Source organism: Rhineura floridana, chromosome 3, assembly GCF_030035675.1.
Source record: "Rhineura floridana isolate rRhiFlo1 chromosome 3, rRhiFlo1.hap2, whole genome shotgun sequence".
In the NCBI taxonomy this organism is placed as follows: domain Eukaryota; kingdom Metazoa; phylum Chordata; class Lepidosauria; order Squamata; family Rhineuridae; genus Rhineura; species Rhineura floridana.
The window spans coordinates 42,331,635-42,354,880 of record NC_084482.1 but is presented as its reverse complement, the minus strand read 5'-3'; the positions used below and the strand labels follow the sequence as shown (position 1 = coordinate 42,354,880).

General features: G+C 41.2%; 1 protein-coding gene across 4 annotated transcripts in view; it reads right to left on the bottom strand.

The window, feature by feature from the left end:
• HELZ (helicase with zinc finger) overlaps positions 1-23,246 on the bottom strand; it is a 215,500-nt gene that overhangs the window by 188,818 nt on the left and 3,436 nt on the right. The window lies entirely within an intron of this gene.

Below are 23,246 nucleotides of genomic sequence, written 5' to 3'. Positions count from 1 at the left end.
TTTGACACTTCCCTTCCCTGGGACGAAAAGGAGGCTGACCTATCCTGCAATTTATGTCACACTCCAAGCCCGTGGCCGGTGACAGGACAGACAGCAGCCACCTCTTAGCGCGGCAGGTTGCAGCAACTCCTTCCCACGGGCCTGCAGGGCAGGGGGTTCAACCCCGCCTGATTTGCTGGGACTTCAGCTCCCGCGGCTCCTGTGGTAGGAGCCTCTGCAGGTTCAGACATGAGTGTGGGGCCCCCGTGCCTGCACTAGCTGCCCCAGGGGCCGACCCTTCAGGGGTGGGAACAGGGACTCAGCTGGCCCAAGAAAGCCAGTAGCTGCAGGTGCAGCTCGGGGAAAGGGGCCCCAGCCCAGTTAAGTTCGCTGAGCTCCAACACTTGCTCTGTCTTTACCCCCTAGTCCAAGACGCCCAGTTTTTGCTCAAAGCTTTACAGTGGGTTTTTAGATCCCCTATTCAGGTCCCAGGCGGCCTTTCATGTCCCGCAACCTTAAGTCGGTGGTGGGCATGGAATCAGTTGTGCGGGGAAAAATTGGGAAAGAAGTGAAGGCAGACTGAGTGTTGGGCCCCTTCCCGGCACCACCCATCCTCCCACTCAGAGTTTCCCCACTGGGCCTCATTCCCAAGAAGGCACCAGGTGAATTTCGCCTCATACACCACCTGTCCTTTCCTCGGGGCGAGTCGGTCTATGACTTCATCCCATCAGACCTGTGTTCTGTCTGCTACATATCATGTGACAGCGCAGTACGGATGGTTAGGGACTGCGGAGTTGGGGCTCTTATGGGGAAATGTGACATCAAGTCAGCTTTCTGTCTCCTCCCTGTTCACCCACAGGACTTCAAGCTATTGGGCTTTGCTTTCAAGGGTGAATATTATGTGGATAGGGCTATGGGCTGCTCTATCTCATGTTCAGTTTTTGAGCACTTCAGCTCTTTCTTGGAATGGGCAGTCAGGAGACGGGCAGGCCTGCAATCAGTGGTGCACTATTTGGATGACTTCCTGTTTGCGGGCCCTGTGACGCTGGCACCAGTAAGGCACTTATGGCTCATTTCACAGTGCTGAGGGGAACTCTGTGTCCCCCTCGCAGCCGAGAAAACTGACGGCCTGTCCACCGCTCTCACTTTTCTGGGCATCGAGATCAAAACCATGGCCCAATGCTGTAGGCTCCCTCAAGATAAGCTGGTTGCCCTTAGGGGGAAAATCTCAGAGATAATTGGGTCTAAGAAGGTGACATTGTCCATGCTCCAGGAGCTGGCGGGCCATATGAACTTCACATGCAGGGTTATAGCGCCCGGGCGCGCATTCCTGTGGCACGTATATGACGCCATGTCTGGCCTGTCACGACCCCACCACCACACACAGGTTACGGCCACTCTTAGAGCTGACCTGGCAGTGTGGTCTACCTTTTTGCAGGAATTTAATGGGGTCTCCCTATGGAGAAGGAATTGCCTGTTGGAGGCTGAGCTACAGGTGAACTCTGATGCCTCAGGTTCCTTCGGTTTTGGGGTCATTTTCCATGACTGATGGTGCCATGGCAGCTGGCCACAGAACTGGGCACAGTCTGGGCTAACCAGAGACCTTACTTCCTTGGAGTTCTTCCCCATTGTCGTGGCCATACACCTCTGGTCCGACAAGCTGGGTAATTCCTCAGTCCACTTTTGGTGGCCCATCCCTGTGGAGCATCTTATGGAGTTCTGCACGGAGGGAAAACTGAGGGGCCTTTCAGTCAGGACCATCAGATGTAAGCTCTCAGGTCTCTCTTTCCTAGCGAAGGCACGGGGCTTTCAGGACTACTCGGGCGACTTTAGGATCTGCCGTATGCTAGAAGGTTGGGTCCAGCAAGTGCCCATGCCCCCCAGATGCCCGCCTCCCCTTTTCCCCAGAACTACTGTTCGGCCTGCAGGGACAGTGGAAGGACTTATCTGCTTCCCCTTTTGAGTCACTGCTATATCATGCAGCGGCCCTCACCCTATTTTTCAGGACCTTCCGAATCGGGGAAGTGGTGGCGGGTTATAAGACAGACAACTCTCTCTGGGCCCTTCTGGTTTCCGACCTCAGCTGGAAGGCAGAGTGGCGCTCCTGCGACTCAGATGGTCCAAAACGGACCAACATCGTAAGGGACGTCTGATTGTATTAGCCCACCAGCAGGAGGAATTATGTCCGGTGACAGCCCTGTACCACTTTGCGGTGGTGCAGGGGCCACAGTCAGGGTACCTATTCATACATAGAGATTCCCAGCCCCTTACCAGGTATCAGTTTTGGACGGTGGCAAAGGCCTTGCTGCACAACTTAGGTGTGGACCCCCGTAAGTTCGGGACACACTCCTTCAGGATAGGCACGGCCTCCACCCCTGCCTACCTGGGTTTCTCCAAGGAAAGGCTACAGGCAGTAGGCAGGTGGTCCTCGGACACGTACAAGGCTTATATTAGACCACTAGCTGAGATGCACGAGGCCAGTGGTTAATTGTTGCCCTTTATCCTGATGTCGTGTCGTTGGTTGTTTTGACAGGCTGCTGGGAAAGATCGGAGCAGGTGCACATCCTCCTCTGTGGCCACAGCATGGTTTTCTGGGCAGGCCACAGGGCGGCGAAGTCTTGCTTTGGTACGCAGCTGGGACTCAGTCAATGGGCCTCAGTGCGGTGGCTCGGCCGCTGGGGGATACGTTGGGACGGGGTCCTAACAGCATTGTTTCAGCCGGCTGTGGAACAGGCGGTGCCCCAGTTTCTGATCATTCACCTTGGGGGTAATGACTTGGGTCTGTTGAAGGGCAAGGCCCTAATCGAGCAGGCGTGTAGTGACCTCCAGGCCTTTGCACGTTGCTGGCCGGGGGTGCACTTGGTGTGGTCAGACATCCTGCCATGAAGGCAATGGAACTGTACTGGTGACCCAAAGGGATGGACAGGACTCAGAAAAAGGTTAATAGGCAAATTCAGAAGGCCCTCAGGGACTTGGGGGGTTCTATCATTCACCACCCAGAGACAGGGCACAATAGGTTGGAGCTGTTTCGGCCAGATGGTGTGCATTTGATGGACGGGGGCAACAATATCTTCCTGATGGACCTGCAGAGGGGCTTACACAATATTCTCATCGGGTGGGGGGTAAAGGGAGACTAAGCAGAGGCTTGTCCCCCTTTGATGGCAAAAAAAGTGCAGGGAAAGGGCAGCTAGGTGACACCTTTAGGCACCTTTGGGGGTGATAGGCGGTCCAGAGGCCTGCAGCTCAGGGCTATACTCTGTATTGCTTTCATTGTGAATGTTCAGCAAGTGGAAACTGAAGGCTGTGTCATACAGACTTGTCCCTTTATCATCCGCATTGACACATCCACAGTTTTCTCTATACATATGAAGGTGACTTTTGCCACCACCGTGCATACGTCACAGGAAAAATACACTACCAAAAAAGAAAAACAAAACGCAACTTGCCAGTGACATGTTCACACACACTTGTAACATAATCAGACTTGTGATCTGGTGCATTATATGGTCAGAAGTCACTTTCAGATGCACAGAGAGAACTATTTCTAAATACGTGGCAAGAGCTATCTTCTGCAACCCTGGGAAAGATACTGCAGTTGACAATTCCTTATCAATCTTTAAAGATATTGATCACACATGATGGCAAAACCTGGCCAATTGTAACAGTACATCCAGTCTACAGAGCTTCAAAACATCCCCAAACTGCCATTTCTAGTATTATTTATACAAGGTAAGTAACTGAAGCCTCGAGTTACTTAGCTTGTATAAAGAATAAAATAACAGACCAGTTTCATAGCACTTGGGATATTTTTCATTCTAATATTGATATTAGATATCAATTATTATTATATTGATAATATAATATTAGATATTATTGATATCTGATATTGGTATCTAATAGTTGATATTAGAGCACATAACATACCAATTATTTAAAAAAAACCTTTTTTTCTTTGGAATTGGTAGGAAATTAGGCATTTGCATAGGCATTACCAATAAAATTTATGTACAAAGTATACAGAATATGAAAATAACATTTTTCAGATATTTCAATTAGTGTCTCAGTAGGGTAATTACCCTTTATTTAAAATTTATTTAAAATACATAGCCAATTCCCTTAGCAATTTACATTTTTACAAGGAAGTAGAAGGAAATATTTTACAAAGGACATATGGAAAATGCTTGAAGAGCTACTTCACGTTATCCTAAGCAACAGTCTGGTTATAGCCCAGTGATTTTTTAAGCTTCCCCCAGACTCCAACTCCTCTATTTTTCTACTGTCCGACTCAGACTCTGACTCCACTCAAAATTGCTTCTTGTCAATCAAAATTTATTTGGAAGTCAGAGTCAGTACATTTTTATCGACTCCGTCTCCGACTCCTCCTAAAATTGCTCCCGACTCCGACTCCGACTCCACAGCCCTGCTTCCCCCAAACATGTAGCCCAACCCTGGAAATTTCTCAGCTGCTGGCTTCATACATTTGAGACTCATGTCCCACCCACACAGCCAGAATATTTTGATGTACTCACAGTGGCTGGTGAGGGTGGGGCAGAACACTATAGATGCAAATAGTGCCTGAATACATTATATAAAAGTCCCACATAACAACACCACTAATACTTTAAACCCAAAATATTCCAGTAAGCACTTATGGGCAACTTTCTCAATTCAATGCTACAAAATGTTAAGGAAGCACAATATTGAGAGCTAACTCCTGCATCATACAGTATCATCTCCTTTTCTCCTATTCTCCAATCACATGTGATCTATCCCATTGTTAATTATTAGTCACATAATTATTCCTTAGCAAGGGTAAGAAGGGTGGACAAATTCCGTTTGCTTAGTCAAACGATGCACTCTGAGTAAGATGGACGTTTGTATTTGGAAAATATGGGGTGTATCAAATGTAGTGTTTCATCAGTTTCTGCTAGCGCAACAGAATGTTCTTTCCCTCTCCTCCCCCTGTGCTCCCCCTAAATATATTCTAAGGGTTCCCCCAACCCTCTGGAGCAGATTTGGAGATGGCACACAAAGGGGAAGGAGAGGAGAGAAAGTCCAGTTGTGCAAGCCAAAATCCTTGCACCGACTGGATACATTAGTTGAATACCCCCCTATAATTGCAATATTCTATGCAAGTGTGAGAAGTGGCCAGTGTTCATCTGCTTCTCATGCATAATTTGCAAAGGGGTAGGTAATGCAAGTTAGCACTCCTGCTCCCGCCTTAGGACACTTGCTGACTGACTTTTTCAAGCTATTGTAGTGCTTTTGCAAGTAACTGGCATGGTGACATCACAAACACTCACAAGCCTCACAAGCCTGGAGTATATCATATAATTCAGATGTAACCAATGTGGCACCATTCAGTTGTTGTTGGACCACAACTCCCAGCATCCCTGTCCATTGGCCATGCTGGCTGGGGCTCAAGTGAGTTGGAGTCCAACAACATCTGAAGGGTACCAAATTGGCCACCCCTGCCCTAATTAATCAAGTTTTAACTAATTCTAGGCATACAACCCATTACCCATATAGGAAACCAGTGACCTGGATTCCTAACTTTTTAAAATTTTCTAGTCTCTGTCATTCCAGAGATATTAGAAAAAATGGAAGGAAATATTCTACCCAATTGTTTAGCAAGAAGCACACCTTGTTCCACCTGCAATCATTCAAGCCAACTGGTAAATGTCACAGTGATTATTGACATATCTTGTTTTATATTTTCCTCTGCTGAACATACTGAACCATGAAGAAGATATAAGCAGCATTTGAACTGCCCTCCTTAGCAAAGCAATAGACTAGCCAGGATTTTAAATGGACCCAATACATAGCAGCAAGGATCCAACATAAATAGCTTTCCCATAGATTGGAAATGTCTTCAAAAAGTACTTAGTGTAACATATTGGCAGGGAAAATGCACCCAACTCAATAAATACTGAGAGGAGTTCTTTCTTTTGTTATTGCTTCACATATTGCAGTGGAAAGGGCAAGGAATGCGCAGGGAGGCTTGGATCATTTCAATATAAATCAGGTTTAGGACTTTACCTTCTACAGAACCCAGTTGCAAAGATTCATTTCGTCAAGTTTCCATAACATAACATGCTATGCACTTCCAAATAAATTTAAGTACCTTCAGCTGTATATTAATGCAAGACTCTAAAGGAAGGGTGAGGAACCTGTGACCCTCCAGATGTTGTTGGACTTCCCCATAATCTCTGGTCATTGGCCATACTGGCTAGGGCTGATAGGAGTTGAAGTCCAACAACAATGGAAGACCACAGGTTCCCCCCACGTACTCTAAAGTGAGAATTAGGGCCATAACAAGATTGGAGTGATAGGTGCAGTCACACACACAGCTGCCCGTGGGATACAAGGAGAACCCATGCAGAGGTGCGTGTCTGCATACATGATGGATGCAAGGAAGTGGGCTTCATTCACCACTGCATCTCACGCTTAAAATTAATTACATCCACCTTAGGATTCCAACTGTAACAATTAATTTTACCAAACATGAATTGTTCATATCTGTCCAAACTTAAAACAAATAAGCTAGCATTCTGAGATCCTCATTCCCAGAACCACTTTCAAAACACCATGAAAAAATTCCTTTGAAAACCAATAGGTATATTCTCCTGACCCATTTTTAAAAAGCATATTCGAAGCTGAGCAGTGAAACATATTCAATGCAACAAAAATATCTGTATTTCTTCCCACAAGAGTCTGTCCTATAATGCTAGGTTTTTATTTCCATAATGCTTTATAGAACTACAAGGCAGTAGACATGAACAGAAGTGGCTAAGTGTTCACAAGATTACAAAGGCATGTTCTCCATAACAAGGACCAACTATTTTAATAGTGTACTAGCAGCCTACTAATCCCCCACCCCAAAAAGTGCAGTGCAAACCAACAAAAAACCCTCCCAAAAATTAAATTCACATTACAAGCATCTCTTATCTTCTATATATTTGCTACAATTCTGGATTGTAGCCGTAATTAACTACTAATTTTCATTACAAGCAAACTTGTGGAGACATTTCAATACAAGCAGCTTGGAAATACTACAAAATTCAAAACTAAAGCTTGATATTTGTGGATGATGCATAAAGGAATGAGCAATCGTTTGCTGTTTTGCTTAAATTCTCCATCAAACATTCCAGATTCAAACTCTAGAACAATACTTAGAAGATATACTTCAGAACCAACAGATTTACTGTACCAAGCAATTTGTCCCCTAAAACAGGATTATTCTTCATTATCTTTGCATTTAAATCCAAAAATCTGAAAAGGATTTTATAAAATCTATCTTTTAAAATTTGGGGGGGTGGGGAGTGGGATCCATTAGCCCCCAAAGAAATCACAGTCCAATTTTGAAAAGGAGTAGGAGTAGCATAATATTTGGACAACATAACTGTTTATTCAGTAACCACATTATCTTATATCACACTTCCCCAGTTTCTGGTTAATGTGTTACAAAATGACTATTTCATCACTCTCAAAACAAGTACAATCACCCAACATAGTGATTTTGAAAGACTCTACCTTCAGGTAACGCACTCCACATTGGCTTTTCTCATGAGGAACCCATTATTAGAGGATTCTGAGACATGTCATAAGGTGCGCTATTAGTGATGGTGCATGCCAGGCCTGTTGGGCCTTGCTTTTGTCCTGTATGAACATACCCAATATGCTCCTACAGCTGCACAGCAATGCTAAGCAAGATGTGTCTCAGGGAATATTGTCCTTCATTACTTCTATTTTCCCCTGATAAGCTTCCAAGGAATCCCAGGCTTCCCTGCTGCCCTATAAGAACACATACAAAGTACAAACCTCTTATCAAGATGTCGGTTACACTGCTAATTGATCAGGGTAGCACTTATTAAATTACCTGTAACATATATAGGCAAGCTGCTTTCTGTTAAGGTTTCTTTTTATATTAACAAGATGTATTACACTAATTTACTATATCAGATCATACGAACTACCTCTCAACAGTCCCACTGCATAATCATAGCTTATTTCCAATTATGAGCATTTAAGAGCTAAACCTACAAAACCGTACGCTGGCCATGTGTTCAAAATGCTATGAGAATGTTGGGAAAAATCTGGTTAGGGATTTGGAATAGATTCTTGCATCAAAGGAATATATCTCCATTGCAGAATTACAAGTTTGAATTTTTATAATATAGTATAAGCAAATAAAGCAGCCAGCAAAGAGCTAGACTTTTACTCCAAGAACAGTATTTTTTAAATGGGGTCACATTGCAGACAATTAGTCTGGTTTGTGTATTCTTTAGCAAGTTTACTTGTATATTATGGCCACCAGATACGGTGGTAAAAGGTTTCCAAATCAAAACTCCACTGTATTCAGCAACGCTGTATTACATACTCCAACTGAAAGAATTGACCCCAGTGTTCTGCATGTCACATAACATGCACAAACCTAGCAACACCTGTCTGTTACTTACCAAAGCTTCCTGTTTCCTTCCCCCCCCCGTACATCAGTGTGTACAAGGAATTAAAAAGGTCATTTAGCATATTCCTCCAAATATTTTCTTGTTCACTCAGACACCACCTGAAAATGTACTGCAGACCACAGTTTAAGAGGTACATAGTGACCTAAGTACATTGTTTCTATGGTAAAACTTTCTACATTGTTTTGTTACTAAAGGGTTGTAGCCAACATAGCATGAAGTCACTGCCCCATCAATACAAGGATTTCTCCTTGCACAATGGGACTTCCTCCCTTCTCCTCCCCCTGCACAAACCCTAAATCTGTTCTAGGGGTTCCCCCAGCCCTCTGGCGCAGATTTGTGGACAACGTGGGGCAAGCACAGGAATAGGAGACAGAAGTCCCACTGTGCAAGTGGAAATCCTTGCACTGACGGGACGTGTTAGCTGAACACCACCCAAAGTCTTCATAGTTTTTTGTATTACTGAACAAACAGTTCAATGAAAAAGTAATTTTCAGTTAACCATTTGTATATTCACTTAAGGTAGTATTAAAATTACAAAAATATTATACAGCCACGAGAGTGGCTGTATATTATAGTCAGCGGGGATTTTTCACATTCCGCAATGTTAAATGGAAAATATCCCCCCATGCCATTCTGAGGCTTCCCATAAGCTCATTTCAAAACAAAACCTTACAAAACTTATAGTTCTGAACGCAGAAACGCTTGCTTAACAACCCTGTCAATTTTCATGGCGATACACAAAACAGTCAGAGAGAATCGAGAGTTCAAAGTGTAAAAAGAGAGAAAAAAACTCAGAGCCCTTTTGGACTTTTTTCTGCGAGTTCTCATAATCTGTTGAAATTCATTAAAAAACAGCCATGTTCACAGAGTACCTGTAATCCTAATACTGACCTTGCCCCATACTCTGACCTTCATCTACTGCAGTTTAAAAGTTAAAAAAATGCCTGGTTGATTTTTAATTAATTTAAGAAATTTTGGCTGGAAGCCTATTATAACACGGGGCATGCTCAGTAAGGACCAACTGTCAGTGTTCTAAAAGCCTCACAGCTGCTGGGCTTGGCTAATCAGAGGGCCACACCCACACCAGACTTGATTTCACTTGAGACAGTCATGGTTTCCCTCAAAGAATCCTGGGAAGTGTAGTTTGTGAAGGGTGCTGAGAGGAGACTCCTATTCCTCTGAGAGAATGGTTAACAGTCAGCCACTCTGATTAAAGGTCTGTGAGAGAAACAGGGCGTGTCCTAGCAACTCTCAGCACCCTTCACTAACTACACTTCCCAAGATTCTTTGAGAGAAGCCATGATTGGCTTTGAGCCATGGCTTTGAGAGAAGCTATGATAAATTGTTTTAAATTGTTTTTAAAAGATGTGTTTTTAAATTTGTATATTTGTTTTTAATGTTTATAGTTATTGTAAACCGCCCAGAGAGCTTCAGCTATGGGGCGGTATATAAATACACTAAATAAATAGATAAATAAATAATGATTGTCCAAAGTTTAATACAGGCCTGGTGTAGGTGTGGCCAGGGACAGCTTTGTTTTAAATTTGGGTGGGAGGTAGGGTTGCCAGGTTCAGGGCCTGAGACTGATCCTGTATCTTTAGGAGAAGAGAAAGTCAGCCAAGTGCTGGTGTTCTTGCAACATTGTAATGGGAAAAACCACAACGTAGAATTCTCCCTTCCCCCTGCCCAACTGTGAAAGATACAGAAGACGTCTTGGTTGGCAGGCCCAGCCTGGTCAGTTTTACCTATCCTAATCATGATTGCATAGGAGTATATCCGATTCAACTCAATAATCATACAAATGATCAGACCTGCCTTCTCCCTCCTTCCGCTTTCCTCTCCCTTTCTCCTACCCTCTTCCTTCTTCCGCCTTCCCTGCCCACTCCAGCCCTCTGTCCCTCCCCCCCAGTCAGTTTTACCTATCCTAAGCATGACTGCATGAGAGTAAATCCCTCTGAACTCAATAAACATGCAAACAACCACATCTGTCCTTCTTCTCCCCTCCCCCTCCTGCCTGCTCCCATCCCAGTCCTCCCCTCTGCCTTTCCACCCTTCCCTCCTCCCTTCCCCATCCCCTATGGTCAGTTTCACCTATCCTAAGCATGATTGCTGTGTGTGTGTAAATCCCACTGAACTCAATAAGCATGCAAATGATCAATCAATTCTCAGCAAACTTGCACAGGATCCCATTTCTTACCTCCCGTATTAAAAAGCAGGGAAATTCACTAATACGCAAAAAACCTTGCGGTTTAAGAATGTACCTATAGCCCACAGATATTTCTACCAAACTTTAAAAAGCAGGGAAATTGGGCAGCTATAGTGAATGCACCAGGGGAGCAGGAGACCTGAACTCCTCTCTGAGATATTGGACTGCCCTACAAAGTTGTCAAAATGCAAACACAATTTGGGTTGGTCTTTCACAGTCCAATCCACTTGCTGTGTAGCTTGGAAGAATTTGGTAACATGTGCCTCTGAGCATATGGTGAGTGGTGGCAACACCTGTAATCAGCCCAAATAATAGAAAGAAGATATGTCCTGTGCTGATCTTGTTTTAGCCGGGAGGAAGCAAACATTATTAAGACAGTTGATACAGTTCAGATGGTCACTTTAAATATGTCTGATTTACTTCGCAATTTTAGTGAAGTTTTCTATAGGAAATCATTTTCTTTTGCTTTTGTTTCAATGAATATGTGAAGTACAGCAACACTTTGCAAAATTTATACTAAAAAAACTCCAAACATAATTGTGGAATAATGGCACTGACTTCTGCAAAATAGTCTCCAGTGGACCTCAGAAGTATCTCAATTTGCACAAGATAAAACAGTGGGAGGTGAAATATATTCTAGCAAAATTCTAGGTGTGCTCTATGTTTTTAATTGATCGTGAACACCTTGCCTTAAATAAAGTGGTTTAAACATAGCAGGCTGAAAACATGCATCCTCTTTTTTCCAACAACTAGAGTCATTGCTAAAGTAGCAGCATATTGTAATCAGTCTGATTTTACATTAAACTGCAGTTTCAGGTCCAAGTGTTAATGCACCCAAAATAGAAATAGACCATAACCTCCAGTTTGAAACAAAAAAGGCTATCTTCATCATCATATGACATTGACCAATAAAAAGGCTTTGAAATTAATAAAAATAAATTTGACACAGATTTCTAGGATGAATAATGAGAGAAATAAAATTTTCTACTTTAGATTCTCTGTAGAAACATTAGTAACGCAGGAAAGAAGCAAAGTAAGAAGAACACCAAAAACATACAACAATATAATTCTCCATCTTTGGAGATGGCAGGTGTTGCCACCACTCACCATATGCTCAGAGGCACATGTTACCAAATTCTTCCAAGCTACACAGCAAGTGGATTGGACTGTGAAAGACCAACCCAAATTGTGTTTGCATTTTGACAACTTTGTAGGGCAGTCCAATATCTCAGGGAGGAGGTCAGGTCTCCTGCTCCCCTGGTGCATTCACTATAGCTGCCCAATTTCCCTGCTTTTTAAAGTTTGGTAGAAATATCTGTGGGCTATAGGTACATTCTTAAACCGCAAGGTTTTTTGCGTATTAGTGAATATATACTCAACTTCTGCAGTAACCAGTCTTCTTTTAACATATAAGAAGGCCACCATACATCAAATGTGTCTCTGTTCAGAAAAAGTAAATACTGTCAAGTAATTCAAAGATTTGCGCTGCAGTGTCATCAACACACAGATGACATTCAGTTCAACCTCTCATTCCGTCCTTTGATCCCAAGAAGGCTGCAGAAGTGCATACTGGTAAGCAGTTCTGGGGTAGATGAGGGCAAACAAGCTGAGGTTAAATCCAGACAACAAAGTGTTGCAGGTGGGAAAATCACCTGCTCAAGAAAGAGGTTCATAACTAGTCTCAGATGGAATTGCACTCCCCTGAAAGACCAAGTGCACAGTTCGTGGGTGCTCCTAGATTTCAGGCTAACTTGGAAAGCTCAGGTGGCAGTAGTCACAAAAAGTGTTCCATCAGCTTTGGCTGGTGCACCAACTGCAGCTGTATCTGGACAGGTAACACCTGTCCACAGTAATCAACACCCTTATCGTGTCCAGGGTTGACTAATACAGTATGCTGTATATATGGCTGCCTTTAAAGATAGTTTAGAAAAGTAGCCAAATCAGAATATAGCCGCCTGAATCCTGATGGGGGTTAGCCAGTCAGATTATGTGATGTCATTATTGTACCAGTTGCACTGGTTGCCACTGCATTTTTGAGCACAATATAAAGTTCTAATTTAAACCTTTAAAGTCTTAAACCTTTTGGGTATGCGTTATCTGAACGACCACTTGCACCTCCCTGCACTTTAAAATCAAAACCACTAAGTTCAGTGAAAATGGTGGGCACAAGGGAGAATGCTTTCTCCATGGGGGCCTCATAGCCAGCTGGCCTCTGTAAAACTGCTATGCTTTAGATCTTCAGAAAGGCCTTGAAGGTCCACTTGTTTTCACTGACTTAGGAGTGATTCTCTATGCTGCTATTGAATTTCTTTGTACTGATGATCTTGTAAAAAAATGTGTTTTATCTTGGTTATCATATAAACCAGGGCTGTGGAGTCAGTACGCCAAACCTTCGACTCCGACTCCTCTATTTTTCTACTGTCTGACTCCGACTCCACCCAAAATTGCTTCCAACTCCACAGCCCTGGAAAGCACTGTAAATGTCTTTTTAAATTGGAAGCTCTCATAGGAGCATTTTTATCGCTGCCTGAATATGCGCTGATCTTGGCATCACAGCATTTGTCTTCATCTGGGTCCTGTCATACACTGACACACAAAATGTTTTTCATCTTGAGTTATGGTGAAATGCTCAACTACAGCTGACTTCATGGGAAGCTTCTTTGACATTTTGAATTTATATTTTAAAAATTTGTCAATCAAAATTTATTTAGAAGCCGGAGTCGGAGTCGGTACATTTCTACCGACTCCAACTCCACCCAAAATTGCTTCCGACTCCGACTCCACGACTCCGACTCCACAGCCCTGGTATAAACCGCCTTATATGAGTTTTCTGATAAAAGGCCCATAAATATTTTAAATAAATGAATATCTGCAAAACTTAAAATCATGCTATTTCATCTCAATACATATAGTGTTAAGTCTGAAGTAAGCTGCTCCAAAACTAGCAAATTCGAACTTCTGCTTAATACCTCTGGAAACTTGAACATATACAAACATTCAGATCAACTATTCTGCTTGCCTTATCCTTTCACTGTTTACCACTAAGTATTTTGAAAGTATGATTCCTTTATAAACAGGCAAGATCAAAAGATGTAGTCCCTGGGCATTACAAACCTATAGATTACATAACATTCATCTAATTCAGACTGTTAATATATATATTAAGTTTATATATATATATATAAACTTGGATCACTTTAGTAGTCAGACATCTTTTGTGACTCAGCAAAGGACTTCTTCTTTTTTTTTTACAATAATTTTTATTCAAATTTTCATAAAACATACAAAACAAAATCATAAAACATTCAAAGACAAAAAACAAAACAAAACAAAAATGATTAAACAAAAAAATAAAATGTTGACTTCCCATTTGTCACAGATCAAATCAGTTGTAGGTCTACAATATATAACAATCCTGTCTCTTAAATTATATTATAAAATCACTTTCCTCCAGTAGTTATCTTAATTAATCATCAAATCTCATAAACATTACTTTATTCTTTCCACAAAAAGTCAAAGAGAGGTTTCAATTCTTTAAGAAATATATCTATCAATTTTTCTCCAAATAAACATGTCGATTAATCCATCTCGTTAATAATAATAATACTTATTGTCATAACCATAGTCCAAATAAACATATCGATTAATCCATCTCATCAAAATCTGTTAGGTCCAATAATTTCAATAGCCATTATTCCATTATCCATATTAATTCCATCTTCCATCTTCAATAGTCCTGTTAAGTCCAGTAATTTCAGTGTCCAATCTTCCATTATCAGTATTCCATAATAATCTTGCTGTCATAGCCATAGTCATATAATAAGAGTCTGATGGGAATTTCCTCTATCCCAAATATTTTCTTGCCATCAATTCTGAATAAGTTGCTGAAATATTGTTGTAAAGTCATATCTCTGTTCTTCTTTTTTACAAAATGCACTGGTTCATCTCTTGAGAGTTTTTCCATTGTCACATGGCTGCAGTTAATTCCATAGATTTTCTCTATATCAAGCTCCATCACATCATTCCAGTCCAGAAGATTATCCAAGCCATTGATAACTTTATCTCTAATATCTTCATTAATTTCTTCAGAGATAACGTTAAATTCCAAACAGTAGATTTTATTTCTAATATCCATAAACTCCAGATCTTTTTCCAATTCCACATTTGTTCCAATCTCCAGGGCTTGTATCTTCCCTTTATTTTTTCTTTTCTCATCTCTGATCTCATTCTCCTCTCTCACAGGATCCCCTATTTCTTTAAGCTCCTGCGTCATTTTGCTCAGTTCAATTTTCAGCTCCTTACTGCCCTGTCGCAGGGTTTGTTTCGTTATCTCAATCTCATCCATTATTTTCTGAAACATAATTACTTCCAGATTCTCAGCCACTTTCTTGATTGCCATTTTTAAAACCACCAAAACAAAACAAAACAAAAATAAAGAACCACTTCTTATTTCAGCAACAATTGGGTTAATATTCCAGGCTTGATGACATCACAGTATAAACAGAGCAGCCTGCCTTATCTCTCTATGTTCAAGAATACAAAACAAATTTAGTTCCCAGCATCAAAACAGTTAGTGGCGTCGTGAAGAAGCAGATTCATCAAAATAAAATAGACCAAAAAGAGAATAGTCCCAGACAATATAATGTTCCTCGGAATAGAAATCCCTCTTCTGTTTATATCTTTAGAATGCACTTCCAGGACAGCTTTTTGCAATAGAAACAGAGATAAGCTGTTAATTTCGTGAATAACAGAGAAGAGTTATAGCTCACCCAGAAGTTCTTTAAAGCTGATTCATTTGACAAATCTCTTTTTGAATTTAAACCAAGTAAAAAAAATAATAGAAAGAAGGGTGCTTGTTAGTCCGTTTTCTCTTTGAAGAAAAGATAAACGTATCGCATTAATCAGATAGAGCTTGTTCGGAAGTCCGTCCGGCATTGCTGGCTGGACCTTTTCTCATAAATTAATGAAATCCAGTCCTCCCAACAAAAACAGGCTTTTGAGGTTGATCTCTACGTTTCTCCCTGCCCGGGAGAAATTTCATCAGTCAAAAAAAAATGTTCTGACTGATTTATATCTGAATAAGCTTCTTTTGAGGCGGGAGCCCGTCTCAAAAGCAGGCACAAGCGAAGTCACCCTTCCCGGAAGTCAGCAAAGGACTTCTATATCAACACAGGAACAGCTATTTCTTTTGAAGGTATGAGACTGACAGATTAACAACCTATCCCTGCATGCAACCCTTAATGCTACCTTGATCTCTGACTTTACCATTCTAAATACATTCAGAAATCCCTATAAATGGAGTTACGCTTATGGATGCTCCCACTGGTGAAAGTGGGGGAAAGTGATTTTCACTGATAACCCCTTCCCTCTGCAGCTGCATCCCCTCTTGAAAATTTTCAAAGGGTTCTGGGACCTCTGTAATATTGTGGGAGGTGGGGGGGGGCTGAAGGGGAAAGGGAACATCGGGGGGGGGAAATCACCCTTCCACTCCATTCCACCACCAGGAACTTCCTATTACTTGTTTATTGTTTATTTATTATAATTATTTATATCTCATCTATCAGGATGTAAATGTTATCAAGACAGCTTACAAGTAATATGCAATTATAAACTCTAAAAGTACAATCAACAATTCTAACATATTAAAAACACATCAGGATCCTTCCCACAGGGCAGCTGGGAGCAGATCATCTTGGCATGGAGTCAGGGGTAAGTCCAGCTCCAGCAGGCCTTAGATTATCTCCATCTGCTCTATCCCTTTCTCTATGGGAATCCTGCCCAAAGGATAATTAGTGGTAGATCATCCTGAGGGAGGAGAGAAGCCAACTAGAGCACGCCCTGAGGTGAAAGAGCAAGTATGGACCAATCCATTGACTGAGAAACGAGTTCCATTTATTAAAATTCCATATGTAAAATTCCATCCTATATCCAGGATGGAGCTCAAGACTCAACACTCACTCACAGATAGGCTAGCCTAAATTTTACACTAATCGCTACTCATTAATTCTGCTGCCAGAAAATTAAAATCCTTGGATTAAACTATGCCACGCAGGTTTGCATGATTCTATTAAAAGGCATTTTAAAATTTTAACTGAAATATAAAGGATAAAAAATTAAAATGCAAGCTGAAATTCTGACTCCTAAAGAAGTAGGATTCTATAAAGTCAATGCAACACTGCATGTGCAAACTTCCACTAATACAGTGAGATTTATCCTTCCTCCAGCAGCCCCACACACATTCCCAAAATCTAGTCTGGAGGGGTTTGCAAACCCTCTGGAGCAGATTTTGAGGGCACACACAGGAGCTGCAAGGGAGGAGGGCAATGCATGCGCAAGTCCCAATTGCACACACACAGCTCTGCATACTGCCCAATGATTCACTAAAGCTGTTTGGTTTATTTTTACATGCTGTTAGAAATGTTTATGCTTTAGATTCTGAGAATCATGAGTAGAAGAGAGCTTGCCAAAGAACCCCTTCCCCTGTATCACCTGCACCCCTTGAAAAGATTCTCCAGAGAGTCATCAGACACTTCTGAGAGGCATGGGATGTGGTGTAGGGGCTATGATATGAACCTGCTCGTACACTACGCTCCACATCGAAGGCCCTCCTCCGAGTTCCGACTCAGAGAGAGGCTCGGAGGGTGGTAACAAGAACTAGGGCCTTCTCGGTGGTGGCCCCTGAACTGTGGAATAGTCTCCCCGATGAGGTTCGCTTGGCGCCGACTTTGCTATCTTTTCTGCGCCAAGTTAAAACCTTCCTCTTTTCTAAGGCATTTTAATCTAATTTTAATCTTAATTTAGTTTTAAACTTGTTATAACTGATTTTAGATTTTCATTTTTTTTTCATATGTGTTCTTGTTTTATTATGATGGGTTTTATTGTATGTATTTGTATTTTTGCTGTACACCGCCCAGAGAGCTATGCTAGTCAGGCGGTATAAAAATCTAATAAATAAATAAATAAATAAAATACTAGGAGAGAATCAGCCAGAGTCAGATGGAAGCATTTTCCACAAGATTCCTGTCAATTGCAGTTCTAAGGATCCATGCCTATAAATATTATAAATAAAACAATAATAAATACTACACTGTGGCAAGCTTGATAGCTGCAAGCTTCTCAGTGGTGGCCCCCGAATTATGGAACGCCCTCCCTGACGAGATACGCCTGGCGCCTTCTTTGTTGTCTTTTCGGCGCCAGGTAAAGACCTACCTCTTTGCCCAGGCATTTTAATTTTAATCTTAATTTTAATTGTAATCTTATTTTAATCTTTGTCTTCACCTTGCTTTTAAAATGTTTTTATTGTTGTATTGTACCCTCACTCACCTGTATTTTAATGTGGTTTTATTCTGTTGTACACCGCCCTGAGAGCTTGTCGCTAAAGGGCGGTCTAAAAGTACAATAAATAAAATAAATAAATAAACAAGCCCACCTTGCTGATGAAGGCAACAGATGAGGTGAACTTTAACGAATTAGCAGAACTGTAGGCAAGCTTCTTTATTCAGATGCCATACTACTGATTACTGCTGATTACTAATACCACAAGTAAACACATACTGAAACATGCTGATATGTCTGTCTATGTAGGCATAACAAGAGGGCATGCATATTTCTATGGCACTCACTTTCTCACACACATGTAAACAGAAATTGCATGTGTCATATTTAATTATCTTTCAGCTTTTGGAAATTGAATAGAGAGATACCACTTCCCAACCCCAAACAATGAGTCAGAGCCTACCAAGAGATATCCCACATCTGCCTGACATAGGCCACATAAGCTGCAATGAAAAGCATTTTTACTTGTGCCACTTAAAGGATTTCACATCAGCTACTTAAAGCACTTTTGAGCCTCTGTCCCACTGTCGGTGTATACAGAGAACAGGGAGGGGAGATAGTGAAGCGAAAGGCAGTGGTGCAGATCAGGAGGTTAAACTGTGGGACTACATCTAAGCCTTCTTCCGCACTAGCTACAGAATGTGCTAGTATCATTTAAAGCAAGGAAGGATAACTCGTGAATGGTTGTAATGTGGATTTACTGAAGTGTGGAATGATTTCTGAGTATAATGAATTTTAAACAGCACATGTGATTTTGGCCCAGATCTCCCTGAAATTATGGGAACTTACTATTTTGTGAATAAGTTTAAGAATGCAGTAATGTCTAGAACTATAAATAAATTAAATCAGGCCTTTCATCAGCAAATATACCAAGAAGGGTAAGTGAGCAATGTGTCATGAAGGACCCAAAAGGGTGGGGAAAAGGAAAAGCTAAGAATTCCATCCCCCTCTAGGATGCACACCTTAATGTGGTGAGGGGGTTTGAGTGTCAAAAAAGCTGCAAGCAATGCCGTCAGGAGTCTAGACCAAGAGGCTAGACTCCTAGCAGGGGCACCCAAGGTGGAATGGTCAAAGCTGAGACACCAGACTAAGATGCATCCAAACTCAGAGGAAGGCAATGGTAAACCACCTCTGAATACCTCTTACCACAAAACCCCTATGAACAGAGTATCCAAAATGCAACACGAGATAGTGCTGGAAGATGAGACCCCCAGGTCAGAAGCCACTCAGAGGCTGATGCACACAGATGCAAAAGGAGAGTCTGGAGTTGTGCAACACACACAATAGGAACATGGAATGTGAGAAGCGTGAACCAGGGAAAGTTAGAAATTATCAAGCAAGAAATGGAACGCATCAACATTACAATACTTGGCGTGAGTGAATTAAAATGGATGGGAATGGGACACTTTCAATCAGGCAACTACAAAACAAAATATTTTATGCAGGAAATGAGAAATTAAGAAGAAATGGGATTGCTTTAATAGTGAGAAGTGATATAGCAAAAGCAATTAGGAGCTATAATGCAAGGTCTGAGTGAGTGATATCAATGAGATTTAACAGGAAACCTATTATAACCATCATCCAAGTCTACGCTCCAACGGCAAATGTAGAAGAAGAGGAATTGGAAAGATATTATGCAGAAGTACAGGAAGAAATTGATCACACACCAAAACAAGATGTGCTGATAATCAGGGGGGACTGGAATGCAAAAGAAGGGAACAGAGAAGAACTAGGAATTGTGGGGAAATGAATTCTGTGAAGCCAATAATTTGTTTCTTGCAAACACATTTTATGAGCGCCCGAAAAGACAACTGTGCACGTGGACATCACCAGATGGTCAATACAGGAATAAAATTGATTATATAATTGGTAGCAGAAGATGGAGAAGTTCCATACTTTCTGCAAAAACAAGACCAGGAGCAGACTGCAGTACAGATCATGCTGATAATACTGAAAATCAGAGGAAAGCTACAGAAAACAACAAAACAAACATAATGCCAAAATACAATTTGAATAACATCCCAGAAGAATATAAAGATCACATAAGGAACAGATATGAGGCTTTAAACTTAGTTGACAGAGAACCAGAAGAACTATGGAATGAAGTCAGAGACCTTCTCAGGGAATAATGCAAAAAGACAATACCTCTAGTTAAAAAGAGAGAAAGACCTCAATGCATGACTGAAGAAACTCTTAACATGGTTAAAGAGAGAAGAAAAGCAAAAGGAGATAGAAACACAGTTAGAACCCTAAATGCAACTATACAGCAACTAGAACATAGGGACAAAGAGAACTATTACAGTAATTATTGTATAGAAATAGAAGAGGACAACAACAAGGGTAGAACAAGAGCCCTATTCCAAAAGATTAGAGAAATGAAAGGGAAATTTAAACCAAGAGTGGGGATGTTGAATAATCAACAGGGGGGCACACTAACTGACTGAGATAAAAGGAGGATGGAAGCAATACATTGAAGAACTCTGTAAAAGAGATGCAAGGATGACAGATTCATTCATGGAGGAACCATATGATGAAGAACCAGAAATTTTAGAATGCTAGGTGAAAGCTGCTCTTAAAATACTTGGAAGAAACAAATCACCAGGAACAGATGGCATACCAACAGAGTTGCTACAAGCTACTGAGACTGAATTTGTCCAAAGTGGATTAAGAAAGGGAAGAGGCACCCGAAATCACATCGCAAACATATGTTGATTGGTTGCATTTGTATACCGCTCCATAGCCGAAGCTCTCTGGGCGGTTTACAACAATTAAAACATTAAAAACAAATATACAAATTTAAAAACACATTTTAAAAAAGCAATTTAAAAACACATGCTAAAATGCCTAGGAGAAGAGGAAAGTCTTCACCTGGCACCAAAAAGATAACAGTGTTGGCGCCAGGTGCACTTTGTCACAGAAATCATTACATAATTTGGGGGCCACCACTGAGAAGGCCCTCTCCCTTGTTGCCAGCCTCCCAGCTTCCCTCAGAGTAGGCATGCAGAGAAGGGCCTTTGAATTTGAACGGACCAAGGAATTTCAGAAGGAAATCACCATGTGCTTTACAGTAAAGCCTTTGACTGTGTAGATCATGAAAAACTATGGAATGCTTTAAAAGAAATGGGGGTGCCACAGCATTTGATTGTCCTGATGCGCAACCTATACTCTGGACAAGAAGCTACTATAAGGACAGAATATGGAGAAACCGATTGGTTCCCAATTGCAAAGGGTGTGAGACAGGGGTGTATTTTATCACCCTATTTGTTTAATCTATATGCAGAAGATATCATACAGAAAGTGGGATTGGACCAAGATGAAGGAGGTGTGAAAATTGGAAGGAGAAATATCAATAATTTAAGATAGGCAGATGATACCATACTGATAGCAGAAACCAGTAATGATTTGAAACGAATGCTGATGAAAGTTAAAGAGGAAAGCACAAAAGCAGGACTACAGCTGAACATCAAGAAGACTAAAGTAATGACAACAGAAGATTTATGTAACTTTAAAGTTGACAATGAGGACACTGAACTTGTCAAGGATTATCAATACCTCAGCACAGTCATTAACCAAAATGGAGACAATAGTCAAGAAATCTGAAGAAGGCTAGGACTGGCAGCTATGAGAGAACTAGAAAAGGTCCTCAAATGCAAAGATGTATCACTGAACACTAAAGTCAGGATCATTCAGACCATGGTATTCCCAATTTCTATGTATGGATGTGAAAGTTGGACAGTGAAAAAAGCGGGTAAGAGAAAAATCAACTCATTTGAAATGTGGTGTTGGAGGAGAGCTTTGCACATACCATGGACTGTGAAAAAGACAAATAGTTGGGTGTTAGAACTAATTAAACCAGAACTATCACTGGAAGCTAAAATGATGAAACTGAGGTTATCATACTTTGGACACATAAAGAGGAAGACCAAACAAGAGATGGATTGATTCCATAAAGGAAGCTACAGACCTGAACTTACAAGTTCTGAACAAGGTAATTTATAACAGATGCTATTGGAGGTCGCTGATTCATAGGGTCCCCATAAGTCATAATCGACTTGAAGGCATATAACAACAAGAATTCCATGTGTTTTGTGCATGGAATCCCTGAACCGGCTGCAATGGCTCAAATGAAACCAGAACTTCAATGAAAATACAGGGTGCTTTCATTATCACATCTCCAGAATAGGAAAAAACTGTCAGAATATATTAGGATGTGACTGTATTGCCATCCACTTGTTCACAATAATTGTTCAGAGATGCTGAACCTATTTAATTCTTAGATAGATAGGTTTAGTAAACATAGTCTGGAATACAAATATAACTAAGCTCAATGTAAAGCAGTAGCAGGTCTATTTTAACTCTATTTAAACTAAAATAGAGAGAGGCTGCAATTTTTTAAAAGACCAGATGCGTTAGCCAGCAACATTTGTCAAGAATTTTACAAACCCAGGATTAATTCTCAGCAGTAACTATAGCCCTTCTGAGATAACACCAGAAGCTATTTAATGGTTTTTGTTTTTTTACACAAAACTTAGTCAAGACATGGCTCATCAAGTTCACATTCCCTCCATACATTGGCCATGTTCAGAGATCACACTACGTCATGGTTTAGCACAATGTGAATGAGCAGGAACACCTACATGGAAGAGCAGGGAAGACCATTTAAGAATTCGCATACCATGGTCAGGAATCAAATGTAAGCAAATTATTAATGCCAGTTTACTTTGTAATTCAAAGAGCTTCCTGGGGGTGTAACAGTGATGAACTAGCTGTGCATTTTCTCCATCCCATCTCAGAGAATACACTGAAGGTATGACAATACAGTCCCTATCTTCCTGCCAGAAAAGGTAGATGTGTTTCTACTATTGCGTGCTGAAGGGTGTAACTTCAAAGAAACATGTGTAGGGAGATATTGTCTGGGGATAAAAAAAATTGCAACCATGGCAGTATAGCATAGTCACTACCACATGCCTAGTACAGGCAGAAAGACTGCTAGGTCAGACCAGAATATTGTTTTTATTTAAAGAATGTTTTTATCTTGCTGTTCAGTTTACAAATAACTGAAAAAGATAATGTGAATAGGAGCCATTCAGAGAGGGCCAAGATGCTGAACTGGCAGAAGCCATAAACAACGTTGGGCCAGGATATCTAGCAGACCAAGATCAAAGACCAAGCCAATCTTTACAATCTTCTGAGGAGACTCTGCTGGTCATTCTAAGACCAGCAAATTATAGTGACAATGTGGAACTGGGCCTTCTTGC